Genomic DNA, 22,139 nt, shown 5'->3' on the forward strand with positions numbered 1-22,139 from the left:
CAAAAATGTTCTCAAAAAATTTTAATTTCTTTAATTTTATTTAAAATCATAATAAAAAATGACAAGCACTGAATAAATCATAATAAAAAATGACAAACACTGAATAAATTAAAATGAACTCATGAAATGGGTAGAAATATGTAGATTATCTTTTGGTAATATGTAATAAAAATATTAAATAAAACTTCTTTGCTATAAATATATTGCCATAAGAGAAATATATTTTATGGAGAAAGTAAATAAATTATATGATCTACTTACTGAAAGTTTTCAAATAATTCTCGAAACATACCTGCAAGAGAAATTAAGAAAAAATTAATAATTGTTAAAATAAAAAGTAAATAAAATGCTTTGCATTCATGTGATTTATTAAAAACTTCGTTCAACTGTTCGTTCATTAATCATACATAGTCGTTGATTTGCGGTTGATAGGATGGCTATTTAATATAGACCCAATGTTTCCACTTCCATTTTACAACTTTTACGTTCACCCACTTACACCTATCTCCGTCTCTTTATGGATTCCCAAATGCATTCGTGTAAAAGATGCCATCATTAAGATTTTTGTAGATTTCCAGCGGAAACCGAAAAGTTCTTCCAAATCAAAGTGGAAACCAATACAAGTTAACAAAAGACTCAACCAAAACGAAAGTAAATTGGTTTTAATACTAGACCCCCGGGTCAAAAGTGCTAACAAGCTCTTAAGAATTCTAAGCAATCACACACACGAAATGAAAAAGAGAAAACGAAATAAAAATCAAAAGGTGAAGCAAAGATAATTGTGATGCAACGAATCGTGTATGCTCTTTTAATTTAACTCGGTAAGTTATGTTCCAGAATTTAGTTCAGCTAAAAAGTAAGTCGAACAAATTTGAAATTGGATTAGAAAATATCAGCCCAAGATATTCAAAAATATGAATATGTAACTATATTAGTATATCGTATCTATATATAAATACTATATAAATGCTTTCCACAATATATTTACAATGCTAACTAATGAGCGTTTGAAACTATTCATTGTTCTGCTAACTCCAAGTTATTTCAGCAGGCCACTCTTCAGATGCTTAAAAGCTGATGCTGTTGCATTCAACAAGATGTTGCAGCACCTTTGCATCTGCACCATCTTCTGTTGGCTATGTCGAATCTTTGGAAGGCAGCAATTCGTTTATTGAACTGGCAACTGCTTTATTGATTAATAACTCTGTCAAGGTAAATATTTGTTTAACTATTTAGCACCAATTGGAAAAATATTTTATTTTTAAAAGAAACCAACTTTAGTTCTGCTTAGTCTTGTAGTGGCATTTGCTGAACTAATACATAGCTCCGGATCTGAGCGAATGAGGCATACTTCTAGCTCCAATTACTGCGCCATTTAAGCCAATATATATCAAGCATTTTTAATGCATTCTTTGTCTAGGAACTTTATTATTTTTTGTGTGGAATTCTGTCACTTTTTGAAAAATGTAAAGATGATGAAAACTCATATGCGAAGGCATGTGTGCAATGCCTTCTTAGAATAAAAATCTTTGACAAAATTGAATAAAAATAATTAAATAAATAGTAAATGATATTTTGTATTTACTTTGAAAAATATAAAAGAACTGAATCTAACTGCTTTTGATTCGAAAGAGCAAAACTAAAACACCACAAACAACTAACCGCAACAGTAACTTTTGGCTTCTTTCCAACTTTGATCAAATTTTTATTTTTATACCCTGTACCCAAAGGGTACAAGGGTATATTAGTTTAGTGCGAGTGCACATGGAACACACAGAAGGAGGCTTGGTAGACCCCACAAAGTATATATATTCTTGATCAGCATGACAAGCCGAGTCGATATAGCCATGTCCGTCTGTCCGTCTGTCTGTCCGTCTGTCCGTCTGTCTGTCTGTCTGTATGAACGCAAGGATCTCCGAAAGTATAAGAGCTAGAATAACCAAACTTGGTATACAGATTCTCCTGAGACCGAGAAAGGACGAGTTTGTTCATTTTTTTTGATCCAACCCCCCACTCCCCCCCTATTAACGATTTTCTATAACTCCCGTAATTCTTGGAATTTTTAACTAAAATTTGGTTGTCACATTAGGTTAGTAATTATATAACCGTATACCAAGTCTCATTATGATAGAATGATCGGAAAAAAAGTTATAGCCATATAACCAGGCTCAATGCACACATACATACATATGTACAAGTACACAAACACGCATAGACACGATTCTGATGTAATTGTAAATGTATGTATGCATGCATGGAATATTTTATATTTAATTAGTTAATATTTAGTTAATTAATTAAATTAATTTAGTTAATTAATTAAATTAAATTAATTAATTAATTTAATTACTTTTTTGTGGGGTGGTACAGGGTATTTAAGAGTTGAGCCTGCTCGACTTTAGCATTCCTTTCTTGTTTTAAATTAATATTTTGGCCGTTGATAATAAAAATAATTGGGAAAAAATGTTGCCTTGAGCTCGATTGCTGGTAAGCATCTACTAATCAGCAATATGTAGACCAGTGTTTCTATATCAGTTACGCGAGAGTAACTCTCAAAACCGGCAGTCATAAACATCGATTTCATCCATAGATTTTTTGAGGCCCGTAAACTATCCTAGCCTTTATATTTATAATTCGCGTCGATGGCCCTAGCAGCTTATATGTTTTTTAATTATTGGTTTTATATGTATTTTTAATAAATAAATATAATAAGTAACTAGAAACTTCTAATAAAGAAGCATACTTTAAAAAAGAATGAATTCTGGTGCTCAATAAAATAAAATCATTTTCAATAAATCTATAACTTTGTGGCAAGACATCTATATTGAATATTATTAATGGCCTTTCAAGAAAAATAAACTTTTTTAAAATAAATTAACCGTATAAGGAGTTATCATCGATCATGGAAAATAATTTTTTCTGAAAATAAATTTTCTATACCGACTAAAATATTTTTGAAATATTGTAAATAATTTTAAATACATTTTAAATAACTTTAAATATATTTCAAATTTTTGTATAATACTGGTATTGCACTTGGCTGATAACAACTATTATTTGCAAAATGACGGAAAATATTTTCACTGCAATTAATAAATTTGTATTCAAATAGAATCAGTCTGGTATCTCACAACCTTCCTGGAAATGCCTATAAAGAAAAGATTTTAAATCAAGCTTTAAGGCTTTAGCAAACATCATAACAGCTTCAATAAACTCTTCAGCTGCTAAAGTGTACAAACAAGAACCAATCAAAATGTAACCCAACCCAAAAAGAGAAAAAGAACTACCAAAGAAATTGGGTCACGCCAATGAAGACGCTGATAAAGGTGTAACATTGAAGACGATGATGGAGGAGAGAAGAACTGCGACTGTGCGCTGTAAATGCATGTAAATGGGTTAGAGCTGCTGATAATCGGGCGGTTGTTGTGCCAACAACACAACACAGCACAACAAACAAACAAACACGCAGTGCGGCCACAAAAAAATGACACAAGGTGCACAGATCGGGTGAAAGAGCGTCAGTCAATGAGTCTGTTGGTGTTGGTGTTGGTATTGGGAGCTCGCTGGCCGTTTGGCAAATATTTGGGTCAGGGGCCTTAGAACACTGAACACAGAGCGTTCAAAATTCAATAGAGGACGACACGAAACCGCAGACTGGTGGACTGGTGGACAGGTGGACAGAAAGGCACGACGACGGACGATGCGGTATGAAAGAAAGTCTTAATGTATTTATTATTTATGTATGTACATACATACATATGTGCCGCTAGAATCAATGAAAGAAAGTTCAAAAGCAGCATCCCAACAATAACAACAGCAAAAAGCTCAAAACACAAAGAAACCTGTTGCGCACAATCAGTCACTCAGTTCTCTCTCCCTCTCTCTCCCGCTTTGTAGCACTACTCTCTTGAGTCGGAAATTGAGTGAATTTGCTGCTTGGTTGCCCTTTGCTAGCTGACTAGCTGGGGCAACAACAACTTCTAGCGTGCAGCTAGAAATTTGTGCTCGGCTATTTATGGCTAACTTGCTGCTGATGCTGCTGCTGCCGTTGTTGGTCAATGCGTTCCACTTGCATTAAACTGGGTCAGCAGCGGATGCAACAACAGCAGCAACAGCAGCAACAACAACAACAATTGCTGCAAAGTGATGCTGCACGGCCCACAAATCTGCAACGACGCGTCGTTGATGGACGGGCGCATCGTCTAAATCTCAAATGTTGCCACATCGGACGGACATGTTTGGTAAGGCCGTCTGCCACAAAACTAACTAACTTGCCACTGTAATTGTTGTTGCTACTGCTGCTGCTGCTGCCGCCGCTGTTGTTGTTGTTGTTGCATGCTTGGCATGCGTCGTCGCCAGCAGACAAATTTGTTAGCAATTATCGCATTTGTTGTGTGTTTTTGAAGTTATTGTCACTTGAGCTTTGCGCTCATCAGCAGCGGCAGTTAGCGATTGCAGCAGCAACACCAACAATAACAACAGCGGCAGCATCAGCAGCAACAAAAAACTTTCTCAAGCTTCATTAAGTTTCACTGGTCTGGCATTTTTGTGGTTGCCTCAACTATTTGCTAGCACGATTTTGTCTATAGCGCTGAAGTTGCAGTAATTTGTTAATGATTTTTCTTCTATGTTTTTTGTTGTTTTTTTGTTTGTTGCTTTAAGGTATTGCAAAAGCGTGCTTTGAATTCAATTTAAGCTTGAACAATACTTGGAAGTGGTGCACTCTGTTGACCTTAAATGAGGAAACCGCGAAAATGCAAAGTGAGTGAGTGAGTGACTCAATTATGTGCAGGGTGTATTGTGAAAACCGAATTGGAAATTGAACAATTTTGCAGCTTGCAAACAACTTTTGCAACGCTGGACAGCCATTAGCTTCATTAAATTTTCAAAAGAATAAGTGCAATTAAAAGATATACAAATTGTACTTATGCAAAAATTTAACTTAAACTAATTTTTGAATATTATCCTTGCATTTAATTAAAATTGTTGCACTTACACTTCTTGGTAAAAAGTGCCAACGATACTAGAACAAATTTGCAATTTTAAAAAGCCTATGAATAGGTCTAAACAGAATTATTTATTTGCAATAAATACTAATCAAGTAAAAGAAAAAACGATCTACAAGTATGTTAAGCAAGACCTGTAAATAAATCAAAGTGAGTTTTCAATACACAAACGTCTTCGCTAAGGCCACAATAGCTATCCTACTAGCAAAACTATTTGATCCTTTCACAATTACAACACCAATTCTCCCACCTCTGTATAGCTTATACATATATTAGTTGCATAATTTTTAAATTTTTGTTTTAAATTGTAATTTTTACTTATATTTTACTTATATGATTATTTCATAACCTGTTTAATCGTCAAGCTTTTCATTTTTACAAATAACTGAATTTTTGCAAAACATATTTTTTTCTTTCATTTTTTTAGTTTTTTACTATTTTTTTGATATTTTTGATAAATGTTGTTATTTTGAGAACTGGTTAATATCATTTTCTATGAAGATACCTTATTTCTTATTTCATTGCAAACAAATTGATATTTGTAAAAAAAAAGAATAGCCTCCATAACTTGTCTTCGGGCAGCAACATTCTACCGGCATTAACGAGTTTCGCACATTTGTCAAGCTAGGCAGCCTGAAAAGATTGATGAAAAATGCCGCAGCAAGTTCGTTGCCTAAGTCTTTCGTTTTCAAAGGCGCCAGCTATGTGGCATTTGGCCAACATGACTCAATATAAATCATGTATAATAATGTATACATATATGTACATACATAGGTATGCTGGCAAGCCACCTTCAACTCCATTTGACATTTGAAAGTGAGCAGCCAACCAACCGAATGACACTTGAAGAAAAATATGCAAACGAAACAGCAACGGCAAAAAAAAAGAAACAAACAATAAAAAAATACTTAAAACAAATTTAAAAACTAGTTTGCAACTCATACAAATGGGCAGCAAACAGTAAACGAAAACCAACAAATACAACAGAAATCACTCTCATTTTTAGCTCTTCATTTGTTTACTCGTATTACCCGCCAACAACAACAATACTCATACATAGTCGTACAACCGAAGTAAGACCAAAACAATGCAAATTGCACACAGTTTTTTCTATGCCTCTATGTATGCCCATATGTATGTATGTATTTGTAGATGTTTGTATGTATTTACCAAACGCAACTGTAAAACTATAAACGGGCCAGCCAACTGGTTGGCCAGCGCATTGACTTTTAAGTTGGCTGCCAACTTGAATTCAATTCGTAATACGCAGCGCTCCATTTACGGCAGCTCGTATTACCCCAACAAACGACTCACTGACTAACTCATGAGCTATGGCTGCGTACCAGTATGCATGTATGTATGTATGTATGTATGTATCTACGTATGTGTGGCTGCCTTTTGTGGGTTCTATTTGCATGACTATGGCTGTGGGTGATTGTGCGTTCGCTGCCATGCATGGTGCGGTAATTGATAACGTGCCCACAAAATTGAAATTGAGCGTTACATGCCGGGCATTTTAAGTAGCCACAACGAATAATACCTACCTACATTTGTGTATATATACATACTTGAATGTATTTATGTACATACGTATATGTATGTAGTTGGGCCATACAGCATTACTGACCATACACAAGACAAGTTTTGGTGGCTGTTGTAAGGCTTCGTGGCATGACAAACAAAGCTGAATGCAAAAAAGTTCGCAAAATTATACGAAATACAAAATTTGAGTCAGCACTCAGCATTGCTGTGCAGCTTGTACGTTGGCGATATCAAAGGCAAAAATGTGTTTAACATTGCATTGTGCTAAGTTTGCAGGCAGCAGTTGGCAACAAACCAATGTCAAAATTAAGGTTCATTTGAAAAAATAAAAACTATATTTATTAAAAGCAATATCGAATAAAAACAAAATATAATTGAATTAGTTTGCAAGCACTGTATACCTAGCTACATACATATAACACTTCAATATTGAAATTCGGGTTTTCATACAAAACCGTACTAACTATAAAAATGTATGCAAATTTTTTTTTATTATTTTCTTTATAAAATTGAATTAATTGATACAAATTTTAAATTTATTTTTATATGATTAAACGACTCTTTAAAAAATGGCTAATGTCCATTTATTTGCCCCACAAGCAACTTAAAGTTTTTTAGCATTGCTTTGTAGTAAGTTTAGAGACACTTCTTAGCTACATACAACAAATCAATATTGAAAAATCGAGTTTTTCTACAAAACTGAATTAATTAAAAAAATGAAAATTTTATTAAATTTGTCAATGATTAAATGACACTTTCAACATTGCTTTAAATCCATTTTGCTAGCAGCACAACCAATTTAAAATTATTTAGCATTGCTTTGTAGTAAGTTTACAGGCACTTCTTAGCTACATACAACAAATCAATATTGAAAAATCGAGTTTTTCTACAAAATCCAATTAATTTATAAATTGAAAATTTAATTTAATTTGTAAATGATTAAATGACTCTTTGACAATTGCTTACATCCATTTTTTTTGCAGCACAGCAAACTTAACACTATTTTGCATTGCTTTGTGGTAAGTTTTCAGGCACTTCTTAGCTACATACAACATATCAATACTGACAAGAAAGAACGCTACAGTCGAGCAAGCCCGACAGTAAAATAGCCTGTACTCTCCACAAAAAGGAAAAATTAAAAAAAAAATTTAAAAAAATTAAATTATTAAAAAAAATGAATGAATTAATTAAAATAATTTATTAAATTAAATTAGAATACATGTTTATGTTCAGTTTAAACAGCATACATTTACATCACGTACCTATGCGTGTTCATATGCGTGTATGTATGCAGCACAAAGTTGAACAAAAGCAGCAACAACAACAACAGCTGCGGGCAGTGCTGCCGACAGAGCTGCAGGCAGCGCATGAGCAGCGATTTTACCTATGGCTATAACTTTCTTCAGAATTGACCTATCATGATGAAATTTGGCACACGGACACATTAGTACTAACGGGATGTACCTACCACGGGATGTACCTACCATGATTTTAAAATTCCGAGAATTACGGAAGTTATAAGAAAAAATACGAATTGCGGGGGAGTGGGGGGGGTGTATCAGAAAAAATAAACAAACTCGTTCTGCCTAGGGCTTATAGGAACCTTGATACCAATTTTGGTTATCCTAGCTCTTGTACTTTCTGAGATCCTTGCGCTCATACAGACAGACGGACATACATGCGCACAAAACTAGTATAGCCTTTCACCCTTTGGGTACAGGCTATAAAAACTCACTATTTACATATACATATGTAAAGTCCAAATTATATATTTTAAAAACTCAATTTTATACTACAAATGCAGCAAGGATTTGAATTTATAATTTACAACGATTTTTCACTGTTGCTGTGTGCTAAGTTCACAGGCGTTGTATGATGACTTACAACAAATCAATGTTGAAATTAATGTTGCACATAACATTGCTTTGCAGCACCTTTTATTTTATATATGAAGCAGAAATGAAAAACTAAACAAGTAGTACTATGCGAGTTTAACATTGCATTGCACTTTGCATGCAGGCGCTGGCTAGGAACATACAACACTCTACTGTTGAAATCGATGCAAAGCTAGTCGCACTTAATTTCTGATAGATGTGTTAATAATGTACAGAGTACATAAAAAAACAGTTGCATTTTAACATACTTCATGGCTAAGCGGCAACGGCAACACCAACTTGAAACGCAAGGCCCGTTTGTTGTCTAACTATTTTAACCCAGTTTTTCCGATATTTTTTTCTTGCGCTGTGGCTACATTCTTGTAGGAGCGTAATGGCAAAAAGTAGAAACAAGTTTGGGCCAAGAAAAAAAAGTAAATAAATAAGCGACTGCTTGCAACAAATGCGCGCCAATTCAAAAGTCCAAAAGCAACAGGTAATACAAACAACAAACATACTCGTACAGGTATGGAAGCAGTTTTGTTTATTTGCTTGCCTAAACAAATCTAAATAGCCTGATCTAGTCTAGTTTAGGCAAACGCACCTGCCCTTTTGGTGTTGGAAAAGATGAAACAAAACAAATAACTTGGACAATGAGTGTTAAGCTCACTCATTACGGTTAAATACGGGTCAATAGGGATTTACGGTTAGGCATGCGATGCCGACCGTTTGTTTTTCCTTTTATTCGCATTTCTTTTTTTCTTTGCGGAAACGGCAATGACGTTGACGCGACAATGAGAGCGCCGCCCGATTACCAACAATTCAAACATATGTACGTACACTCGCCTGAGTGGGTCAGACAACAGCAAAGTGAATGAACACCAAAACAACAATAACAATAATAACAACAACATTAACGGCGACCGAACGTGTAGAATAACCTGTGAGCAGGCACTTGAAATTGATGCTACTTAGTTTAATTGCTTTTGTCGCAGCTCAGAATCAGAACCACAGATCTCTGCCCATGCTGAATGGCCTATTTTGAAATGATGGTTGATAGTTGAGAGTTCCATAAACGGCATGATAAATAGCGCTGCTTATTAGTGATCCGAGATCGTTGGAAATTATGCTTGACATGAATTACATTGACTATAAAGAAATTTTTCAGATACCTCTGAAATAAAATAACTAACATTATAGATGCTATAGATGATAAGGCGAGGCCTACTAATACTAATTCATCAACATTTAATGACCCCATGATATCTCTATCTACCTATCTATCTCTATCAATACCATTATGAAGCTTCATTTATTCTCATATGTATGCATCATGATACCATCGTGCTTAAAAATTTCAACCAGTCGAATCGTCTATGTAGAATTATATAGTAATATGTACAGTCAGTAAATCAAAATAGTATGCTCCATTAATATAAGCGCCAACAGGTATTTAAGAAGAAGAGAAAATCTCTTTAGTAAACATACTATTATTAAATGTTCATTTTATAAATTCTGTTTCAAATGAAATATGTTTAGTAATCCTTTATCTTCAAGTGAAAAGTGTCTTTCAACAAAAAAAACTAATTGTACTTTTTTCTAATTTATAAACATTTCAAAATAAAATGTAGAATATTTTTTTATTTCAAACTAAAAATCGTTCTTCCACTTTGATAATTTTCCCTTTGTCGAAGAATAATTTTCGAAAATTGTATTTTAAATTCTAATTACACTTTTGCTTCCCAATAATTAATCGATTAAATTTATCAGAAATCAAATAATATATACATATATCAAATAATATATACATATATCAAATAATATATACATATAGTATTGGGTTAAAGAAGAACAAAATCTTGTAGTTTGTCAATTTTAATATGTTTATGTTTGCCTTATTCTTAAAGTAGTGGTATGACCGATTTATGTTTTGATATTCTTGATAGGTTAATGCTTTGGTGAGATAAATTGTGTTAAGCATGCAAACAACGAAAAAATTTGATAAATTTTACAATTTGTTATTAAAATTTTTTATTGCAAAAAACAAAAGATCTAAAATTTATGTTCCATTCATACCTCATATAAATTGTTTAAAAATACGAAACGAGTTTCATTTCCGCATGCCAAAGCTTATTGTAAGACTGAAGCGATATCCTAAAAAGCGATATTCTAAAAACATATATGTATTCTACGAATACGCAATATAACTAGAAAAACTATGAATTTTTATATTGAAAAAAATATAATTCAACTGCTTGTAATAGACGTGTTTTAAGAACTGCATTTTCAAAGAGAAGAAAACCATTTATTGTGTGATTATAAATTATTTAGAAATCAGGAAAAAACAAATTTTTATGGGAAAATAAAAAAGGTTCACCAGGCCCACTCAATAGTACCCCATTCTTGGCAGTTGCATTACCAAAAATATGGACAGAAAAAGATTTTACAAACTTAATCTCGAAAATTTACGTTACTTAAACACTAAATTCCTGACCTTAACACACTTTGACTAAAGCTTAGAATTAAATTCAAACCAACACCACCATTAGTATGTAGTATTTGTTGTGTGATTATAAATTCTTTAGAAATCAGGAAAAACAAATTTTTATGGGGAAATAAAACAGTATCCCCAATTATTAAGCATTAAATTCCTGATCAAACCAACTACCTTAATACACTTTGACTAAAGCTTAGAATTAAATTCAAACCAACACCACTATTAGAACCTAATGAGTTTTAGTTTTAGTAAGCTGCAAAGGAGTTTTAAGAGACATTATGCAACGAACCTTTTCTGACTTACATAAGAGCAATAATAAATCATTGTTGGACTTGGCCAACAGTTTCGCTTCTTTTCTGACAGCATATAACAATTATATGTGTAGTTGCGTTCATTACTTGCATGCGACACGAAACTTCTTGCCAAGTTAACACCTCAAAGATTCTGTTTCTTACACTTTTTTTTGTCCACTCTACCGTATAAACAAAAAAAAAATAGCCACTAATCAAAGTTCAATGACCCCTCCACAGCTGAGCTAGTGCCCGGTTTTTCTATTCTTATGTTCCTCACTTTTTGTTTGGCTCGGTTTTTTTAACACCCTGTCGACTAGTATGTAGTATTTGTTGTGTGTCATCTGTGCTGCGTATTTCTAAGTCATGATCTAGGCATGTACAAGTATGTAGCCATCGCAGCACTAACTACTTACTTGGGGGCCCGACTCCAGACCACGGGCACGGGCAACTGCTGTAGGTTGGTCTTATATGTAATTATGCATTATAGCTTGATGGCCGGGCATGAGCAAATGCCAAACAAGCGGCTCTTTCTTCCTGCGTTTTCTTTCCACATTAACACTTGCCGCTTGTATACGTAACTGTAATGTCTTTTTTTCTTCTCCATGCTCTTTCATTGCTTTATGCTTACGGAGAGGGATTCTGCCCTGCTCTGCTTAGCTCTTTCATGTTCTCTGCCTCGTTTTCACACATAAAAAACGCATAAAAATGTTTTATTGTCATTAAAAAGTCAAATTTATGGCATTTTAGTAGAAGTCTTAGAACGGCGTGCATGGCGTTGATTTTTTGCTCGAGGCTAGATTTTTTCTTTCATATTTTGGTTTTGTTAACGGTTTTGCTTTTTTTCCCCTGAGGCACAGAATGGTGAAGAATTTTGTTTAAAACGGTATGCGGTGCCTGAAGGCAGAATAGTGTTAGACTGCTTGGTCTAATGAGTTATTAATTATTAATTAATTAATAGTTAATTATATGATCAGCGTTACGGTGCTCCCTGAAGTTGATAAATGCTTTGTAATAGAAATATTAGGGCTATCAATATCCCTAAGGTGTTGCGGCGACATTTCATTTTGCAAAGTTTTTATTGAGTCTTATTTGTGACCCATTTAAATATTTTTTGTTTTTAATGGAATTAATGTTTCTGAATTAATGTCTCACAAAATTACTTTTGACCGATATGGGATCTTTATTTAAATGCTTTAATGTATAAAGTGTAGATAATAGATTGATAGAGACTTTCGAGTTTTAAATAAAATATGTAAAATAATGACTTTCAAAATATTTCTTCGATGTCTTATCTAAGGTTTCCCTCCTTTCGTTTTAAAACAGGTTAATGAGTTTTTTAAATCAGCCTCTAATGGCAGGGCAGGCCGGTTAACTTAGCTCTTCTCTATGGGTGTGGGTTCCATCCCCAGCCCGCGCAATTAAATATTCATGAAAAGGTCTGGGGTATTTTTCCAAGAAGAAACCTAGACGCTAACGACAATTTCTTCAGGGGTGCTTTGGAATACTACCCGCCCTACCAGTGGATCCACCCTCAGCTGCACTCAACAATTTCGCAACCTGCCTTCGAGTACTCTTCCCTTCTTTTTTTTTGTGGCTATTACAACCGGTTTTGAATGGGTTTGGAAATCCTCGCCAGCGTTGTCTGCCTTGTGCCTGCTGTCGTCATTTGGTAACACCAAGACTACTAAGGTTCTGCATGACCTGGTCCAGCAGGCGTGTTCGATTTAAATACCTTTTAGGCTAGAGCACTGAATAACTCCATACATTTCACCGTATAGCTCATAAGCCTGATGGTTCGCTCGAATTTAAAACCAGCTGAAGATTCGTCTTAGGGTCAAGCTCTCGAAACCCTCCAGTGTCGCCTTATAGAAAGGGCATGATATGGGACTTGTGGAGGGTTTGTTTAGAACGTCCAGAGAAGGTTTTACTCATGACTGTTTACTGAGCGTTATCCGACGACGAATCACCAAGCTGACGTCATTATTGTAGTTATTTAAATCTTCTACAACTTGAAAGTCGTAGCTACCTATAGAGACTTGTAAATAGGAAGTATTTAGTCTTTAGAGTGCTTAAAATTCGAGTACTCGCCAACTTAAAAAATAATAAAAAATATTTAATATATCAAAATAAATAAGTGTGAAATTTAATAAAACCAAAGCCTTTTACAAAGTGCTATATTCTTTCTCTATTTTTTGTTCTATTGTTTTTCTGAAAATGCAATTATATATACGTATAGATATTTATATAATGCTGAAAATATTACTATACCTTTCATCTATAGCATCTTGAAAGATTCAATTTCACGTCAACAACGTAATGTTTGATCAACAAAATGTAGCATTTCCACCATCATATAGTTTAAAAGAATAGCTTATTTTGGCAGCACGCCGGTTAAATTGCTAATATCGTGTTAGTAAATCTGTCCAAATTTGTAAATAAAAATATTTAATGCTTCAATTAATTGCCCGCGCAAACCAACACACATACACACACACACACAAACAACACTCGTGCATACCTGTAAGCGTTTGCTCAACGCTTTTTCAAAAATGAGGCAATTATTAAAATGCCAAGCGAGGCGTTCCACTCGACAAGTGTTGAGCCTCAATTAGCGCTAGCTAAGCATTTCATAAGACAATAATAATAATAAACAGACGACGACGAGCAGCAGTTTAAATATAAACAAATATCAAAAATATCTATGCATATACCCGTACCTACTACATATGTATGTATGGGGTAGGTATATGTGTAAAAAAACAAATCAGACAACTGGCAACAGAGACGGAGACGGAGACAACAACCTTGACATTGACGATGGCGGCGATAACGATGTGGTTGTTTTTGTTGCCAAGTTGCGTGAAAGATGTGCAACGACGTGGAAAGCAGAATTGAGCGCCAAAACAAGTGTAGAGCCGCCAATTCCAGGCATGCCTACAACTAAGCCACTATCTTAACCATCTTCAAGATTAATTTAAATTTAAGCTATTCGTATCGGCGAACAATCACACGCCAATCCACGCCAAGACGACTTTATTCAGAAGACGCGGCTTTATGTAAATTTTTTGAACTGAACAATACCCAAAATAGCACACCCGCTTATTGGCCATTATGAGGTGTGAGTCAGACACATCGATTGGAATAAACAAGTTTCTTTCTTTATAGAATCTGTGCTGGCCGAGATGTGCGAGATGAGCTCAGAGCTCGGCTAATATGTAGAAACAACAAGCGGTTTAACGAAAATTGCAAACCAATCTCAGTTCGCAGATCAGCAAATTGTTTAAAGCTGTGCTCAACAGCTTTCGTGAATCTATATACACATACGAGTATATAGTGTAGTGTGTGTGTGTGTAAGTGTGGTTTATATGACCTATGCATTACTTTCATAGCTGCTTCGTTTCTTTACCTTCTATTGTCTTTTTTCATGATCTTGTACCACTTTCACATTTGCAATGAGAATGAAAGATTGTAAATAAACACATATAACATTTTTTGATTTGTTTGTTTATATTAAAAGCAAAAACTGTGCAGATTTGCTGGCTTAGCCGAATTATTGTTACGGTTATTTTTTGAGAATGTTTCCAAAACAATATTTCTCTTTTATGATCTTCTGACTAATATAGGAAAGTTCTATTGAGTTGGACATTTTTGTGTGGGAGCTTCAACTTTCAAAAATAAAATAATATTCGTTTATAAATAAGGATTTATTATTATTCAAGAAGAAATATCAGTTTCTCTTTGAGATATCATAGAAAACGACTATTAAGAATGAGCTAAATTAAGAATTTTGACTAAAGCTAAACAATGTTTTTGATGTTTTGATTAAATTAGTTACTCCTAAAATCTTAACCAAAAAAACGGTCAAGCAAACAATTCACCCGAGCTCTGTGAGCCAGAATATAGAATCAGAGGTTGTTCAGATTGGAGAAACAGCAGATAAGAGGTGCGAAATAGGAATACATAATAGCAAAAATATTGGTTGTGCAATGTAATTAGAAATACTGCTACATAGGAGATTCTAATTTATTTTATAATGAATTTTACTTTTTTAATATGTGCAATGAATTTTTCAACACATTCATTGAAATAATTTTTCTTTTTCAATTTTTGAACTGCTCATAACGTCTCAACTCTCTACGTAATAAAGTCTATAATTGGACACTTTTAAAGTCGTTCCATAAGACACGATTGTGTTAAATATAAGGTTAATCGTTCGAGGTTTTCATAAACTGGCAATAGCATATATAGGCTAGTTTATTGCACAACTGAAAATATTATTTGTAGCTTTCGTGGTTTAAGAAGAATGTTTTGGTATCTTTTGTTAAGCTTTCGATTATAAATTTTGTGAACCTTGAGTGAAGATAACATTTGAGGACTTTCAGAGTAGTTCCATAAGACAGCATTATTCAAAGTGTAAAGCAACTGACAATTGCACAATCAGGTCTCATATTGAGAATTTTGTTTATAGTAAAAAACTTTTAATAGTAATGTCTGCTCCAAATCTTATAATATTTAGACACTTGTGGTTGGTCGGGTTTTTCGAAACCTTGATAAAAACAAGTGGCTGAATTGTGGAAGGGAAAAAGTTTAAGTTCAATGAGTTGAGAATTACAGTAAATCTGTTATTTATAGGTTTTTTTTTCTGCATCCTACATTTGAAGTTTTCATTTCAAAACTACATTTTTAATGTCTTCACGTTTGTATGTTTTTGCATGTTTCCCCATTAACTGGAGGCTTGTATTTGGGATCCTCTTTCCACACATTGGCAACTTTTTTATTGCTTAAGTTTTCATTTAGCTTTTCACTTCAAATTAAAGTGCTTAGCATGCGCGCATACTCAACTCGATAGCCAATTCAGCTGTTTATAGAAATGCATTTTCTTTATTTTTTTGTTCGTAAGCGCGCAGCTGGAAAAACATTTTTCCAACCAACGTTTTGCCAGCACGTTTACTTCGAGTCATAAGTCAAGACTTTCAATTAAGCGGCTTTAACGCGATGATGATGATGATGGCGACGTTGTGGTACTGGTGAAAAGATATAAACACCAATCCGGCATATGTAAAAGTATCTTTTTCTCAAACAAATACAGCCCCAACTGCGGTAAAAGTGTAAAAATTACACTCCGCAGTAACAACAACAACAATGAAAACAAAACAAACAACAACAAAATAAAAACAACACAACAACAACAAACGACTTGCGCTTTCACAAACATTTATGTTAAATTAACAAAAAAAAAAAAACACAAATAAATACAAAATTGAAATAAAAAATAATGCGCGCTCTTGCATTTAACTTACATACAAGTATTAAATGATTTATTCATTTTCAAATCTGACTGCAACATTTTATACACTTATGTGTAGATCTTAGCACAACGATTAGCTATCGAGTGGCAGACTAAACACAGATGTTTGTATGTATACTTATGTACAGTTAAAATATGTATATACTATGTACATGTCTGTGCACAACTAAAGACAGTTCCGGGTTGAATGGCAAACAATTGAGATACTTTTTGTCTTCGTTGGTACGCTGATTAGCTGTGGGTTCGATTTAAAATAAATTAAAGCACAAAATCACACGCACAACTGCGCAAATACAATGGGAATGCTGCACACTCGCACATGCAGTGACGAAATTTTACAATCAGCAACATTTCAGTTGGATTTGTCATTTATACTTGAAATAAAGTTTTGAAGATACATTGCACTTAAAGTGGCTAAATCAAAAATCTTAAAAGTTAATAATAGTTTATAATGGTGTTTAAATCAAAAAGGAAGTCAATTCCTATAAGGTCTCGAAGAAATTTGTTATAATCATAAGGAACAAATTCAAATAATTTACTTTAAGTCGCTTAAAAAAGGATAATAATTCTTTAAATGTTATTCTAAATGAACTTTTTCGTTTTTAAGTGTGCTTATTTTGACCCAAAAGGGTTAAACATAATTCAATGCATATACTATATGTATGTAAGTAGTAAGTAAGTTTTTTAACAACAAAGGAAAAAATCATAACACACCGGTGGGCAATATAATTAATACAGCCATGAAGCAAATCCATAAAATGAAAACGCATCGAATTCTTTTCACTGAGTTCACACTTTTAAGCATATTTACTAAAAAAATAGTACGAGTACCTTAACCCTTTCGGCAGTGCATTTGTTTGAAAAACTTTGAATAAAATATGCTTTTATAAACTGAAAGAAATTGTTTAAAAATTGGTTCTGCATACCCAGAATTCAAATGTTGTGTTTCGATTCATTTATTTCTTTTTCTTTATATTTATTAATAGATTTTTATAAGCTAAATCTGAACTAAATTTTACACAATTTGTATAAAATAATATGAGAATTCAGAAAACCCCAAAATATTATGGTACTAAATTTCTTTGTGCTACTTGAAAAGAAAAAGAGTTGTTCATAACTTCAATATTTGAAGTTATAAATAAATTTAGGTCCTTATATTCTGAAAACCAATTATGTTGAACATAATTTTAAAAAAAATAAAAACAATAACATACAATTACTTAGTGCACTCAAAAAGCATCACTTATGGATTCTGTTTGAAGACAAAGTGTACTTTTTTAATTAAAATAAGGTTTTTCAATATTTTCATAGAAACGATTGGGGAATAAATCCCTCTTAACACGAAGAAATAATATGGAATTTAAAATTCGAATAATAGTATTCGTGCAGTAATGCAACAGAATTAAACATCAAATTGTTTGTTACGATATCGAAATTGAAGTTGATATTTACAAGTTTCTCAACATAATTTAAAGTTTCAATATCAGAGCACTCTATTATATAGATGCTATAGAAACATACCAAAACCAATTCTTAACTATAGTTGTACGAGTATAAATTATATTAAAGTCGAACAATTTAAGCCCAATGGAAAATTTGTGATGCAAAAGACTTTGGTAGAAAAGAAAATTCCTACTTTAGCATTATCTTTTAGAGTTATTAAGATCAATTATATTGTCTGCACTTTCAAGCTAATAATAAATCGCTCAGATATTTAAACGAACTTTGGTGGAATAGATGTTCCCTAAAATTTTCACAGCTTACACTTTTCCGGAGCATATCATATAATTAATAGAATATATAATACCTCAATCTATTGGAAAACTTCTTTTTAGATCTCCAACAATGACATATCTAGTATATTTTCGTATCGTATTGAGCTGTGAATTAGACACTAGCGTGGAGTGTCGTTGCGTCGATATGTGAAAGTACAGAAAAATCCGAGTGGGAAACGGCAGCCCATTGGAAATGGAAAATTGTCAACGCACATTGAACTTGACGGCAACAAAAGAAATGCGACGAGCGATCGGTTTCGAAGGGGAATGAAGGCAGAGTGCCGGCATGCTTCAATTTACAGTTAGAAGGCACACACGCAGACGCACATTTAAGTTGTCCTCGTCTGCAAAAAAGATGCAAAACTGCAGATACTTTCGGCCAGTGGAATGCACTTGCTGTGGCAACTTTTCCGTTTTGCGAAAAGTGAAGGGGCCGGGCCGAGTCGAAACTGCTCCCAATGTTTTTGGTGTTGTTGTTGCTATTGCTGTTGTTAGTGCTCATGTGGAGGCTAATGGTTGCAGATATATGTATGGATGTATGTATGTTTGTATAGGTATACATAGTATATATGAGGCGACGCATAGCGGTACTGAGTGGGCACACAAACGACGAGCTAATGACTCGGCACCGAGGAAGTCGACAATTTGAAGCTTGTTCGAAAACTGGTGTTGAATGTGGACTTAAAGGCGTTATGAACTGGAATAGCAAGGCGCGTTCATACAACCACATGGCATGAATCTAGATTTGCCGAGTCTCTTCAGGCATTAACTGGCGCTATAGACTAATAATACATTTGACATTTGCAGGGCCATGGGTTTCTTTTTTATTGTCACCCGCCAAGTCGTTAGTCAGTTAGTTATTCACTAAGTTATAAGGGTATACGCAGAAATATCAATTTAAAAGCTTCTCTCTTAACACATTGCTTTAACTGAAGTTGAGAAATACTTGAAAGATAAATCTGTAAACATTATCGCTCAACTGCGATGGGTATAGACACAAATATATATGAAATGGTAAATATCTGTAAAGACCCTCCAGAAGAATCATTAAAATTGAAATATATTGTTCATTTACATTTGTTATATATTTTTTGGTAATTTATATTTATTTATCATCTGAAGCTTAATATACAATTGAAGTGCGATGACTTACTGAATGCAGAACCCTTTCTACAAATAATAATTTTGTATGAAGAATGTCAATTAGAGAGAATTGATTAAACATACAAATAACAAAATTTCTGTAGTGATATCTATCTTATAACACAAAATATTATTTAATACAGAATACGACTTTTGAGACATTTTAAAATAAATTGCAATTGTCGTAAATTGCTTTTTTAGCAACCGTAATTTCCTAATAGATTTATTAAAATGAAGTGCAGCATATTTATTCCTTAAATTTGGAAGCGATCCTTACATAGATTTGTTAAAAGAAAGAACAACAATTCTAATTTATTGAATATATATTTAATAAATTCTATTTTTAACAGCAGATACATATTTCTTGGAGAGCCCTAATAGTTGCACAATTCCCACACCTTTGTCAATCTGTTCGTCCCTATAAACACCGATAACAGTTGAGCCATTACATTTGTTAAACATATTAATTTTTAAAATTTATAAAACGAATCATACTATACATTTCTCAAAGTATTCCTTAAAAGTCTAGCGCTTGCTTTGCAATTTTCGAATAAGCTCTTTAGACATTTTGCAAGAATCGTAAAATCCAGACAAATCGAAACTGGAACGCAACTGTGTACGCATTTTCTTTTTGTGATTGTTTTTTGTTTATCCTCATCATAAAGTAAACATTAGTGAAGCATTTTTTATTTTATCTTATGTATTATCTCAACTTTTCTACCAATATACATGTGCATATTTGCATTTATGGGCATTTATTTATTTATTTATTTATTCTCTCAATGTGTAGCTTGCCTAATTTTTAGTATGTTGCTTTTATTTATGTTAATTCATGTTTTTCGGCTTATGTTCTAGTCGCCCATCAACAGCCTACTCACTTTCTACAGACAACTTATTTTATTTACGGGTTTTAAACTTTTTCCTACCTTGGGGTCCATTCAAATAAATCGACAAACTTGCCCAGTTAGATGGTGAAATTATCCATTTATTCACAAAGGCACTCACAAAACAAAGAATGAACACATTTTTTTTTTGATTGGTAGTAGCAACAATTTTGAAGAAACGTAAACTGTTTGCACTTTCTTTACGAAAACTTTGCGCACTTTATGTGAAGCACTTTGCTTATATTCGCTTTAATTGCTCAATTATTTGCTGATGATGATGATGGTATTGCTGTTGTTGTTGTAGGTTTTGCACCGCCTTAAAATTAGCCGCGTTGCTCGCAACACGTTGCAAATGTTTCGGATGCCAAAACTGAAAAACTCTGGCCACGCCGTACAGACGGGAGACGACGATCGGACAAAAAGACGAACGAGAAGAAAAAGCGCGCGCGTGTGCGAACGCGCAACGAACCAAACTCAAACTGTGGCGCGCGTCTGGCCAACAAGCGAGCAGCGAACAGCAAACAGCGAGCGAACACGCAGAAAAAACAGAAACAAAAGCAGCAGCAAACTCACTAACAACAACAACAACAACTACAACAACAGCGCAGCAAACCTGACTCAAAAAAAAAAAAAAACAATACAAAAAAGCAACAACAAATAAATAAACCTGTGGTCAACGCGAAAGCTGTTGGTTTAAGCCGCTTAGAAAAAGTCCAAAGCGCAGCCAGCGATTGAGCGCACGTGGGAGCGAAACACACAAAATAGAGAGAGCTACTACAGCAGTGAGAGCGCAGGCAAGAGAGAGAGAGAGAGGGTCTGCATTAAACTGCATTGGAGTTACACACTTAACACGCGACTTTAAGCTCAAGTTTTGAGTGGGCCGGTCCCACTCAGCTGTTGCGAAACCCAATCAGTCGCTGGAGACAGCTGTTCGTATACCCTACACAAGAGCATCCGAATTTGTTTGTGTCGTTTATAAAGGGAGACATTTCTTCAATAAATTATCTTAAATAAAATCTTAAATTAAACGATTGAATTGCCGTGCGAATGCCCTTTAACATCCTACTACCCGGTACGGCCGTTGAGTTCTAAACGAAAACTAGAAATGGGCCTATGCCGGATTTTTTGGTCCAACACGGCTACGTAATGGGTCTTAAAACACTCCCCTTTAAACGGGGAAATTAAATATAAAAGAAAACAAATTTTAAAAAACATTAAAAAAAAAAATACCCTGTACCTATATGTAGACTAATTATACAAATTTCATAAAATAAACAACATTGAAAAAGAACCAAGTGAAAAAGTTAAAGTCGGCTGCCTCGACTTTGAAATACCGTGTACCTGTGTGTAAAATAATTACGTAAATTACAAAAATAAACATATAAAACTCAAAGCAAAATTTTAATAAAAAGAAAATTAAATTGATGATCGATTCAGGGTTTCGGGAACTCACAACTCAGTCACGAACTGACTGCACTTTTACAGGCTTTTTCATCTTAATTGAAAAAAAAAACTTATTGAAAATTCAACCGTATGATCTGCTGAAATAATACCGATACTCAATAAAATTATGCATTCAAAAGCCAGGGAAGCACGATATTTGCTGGAATATTATCGTCATCACTAAAGTCCACAAGAAATTGTTATGAATCCTCAAACAGGCACAGAAAAAGCTGACCCAATAGCCAAATTTCCAACGAAGCTTGCACTAATATATCCAAATAAGCCCTACATCGAGCCGACCATAAAGAAACCTATCAATATAGTATTGAAACAATTTCCCAGCCAACTCAGACCCCATCTCCCTTATCTCAAAT

The 22,139-nt window shown here is 33.9% G+C and overlaps 1 protein-coding gene across 1 annotated transcript in view; it reads right to left on the minus strand.

The window, feature by feature from the left end:
- The window catches only part of LOC115632805 (titin-like), a 44,676-nt gene extending 24,200 nt beyond the window's left edge, over positions 1–20,476 (minus strand). The window contains exon 1 of the mRNA XM_030530056.1: positions 20,365–20,476. The gene's annotated coding sequence lies outside the window, so the exon portion shown is untranslated. The remainder of the gene's footprint in view (positions 1–20,364) is intronic.
- Positions 20,477–22,139: the final 1,663 nt, after the last annotated feature.

The sequence above is a fragment of the Scaptodrosophila lebanonensis genome, unplaced genomic scaffold (genome assembly GCF_003285725.1).
Source record: "Scaptodrosophila lebanonensis strain 11010-0011.00,11010-0021.00 unplaced genomic scaffold, SlebRS2 tig00001415-arrow-pilon, whole genome shotgun sequence".
Taxonomy (NCBI): Eukaryota; Metazoa; Arthropoda; class Insecta; order Diptera; family Drosophilidae; genus Scaptodrosophila; species Scaptodrosophila lebanonensis.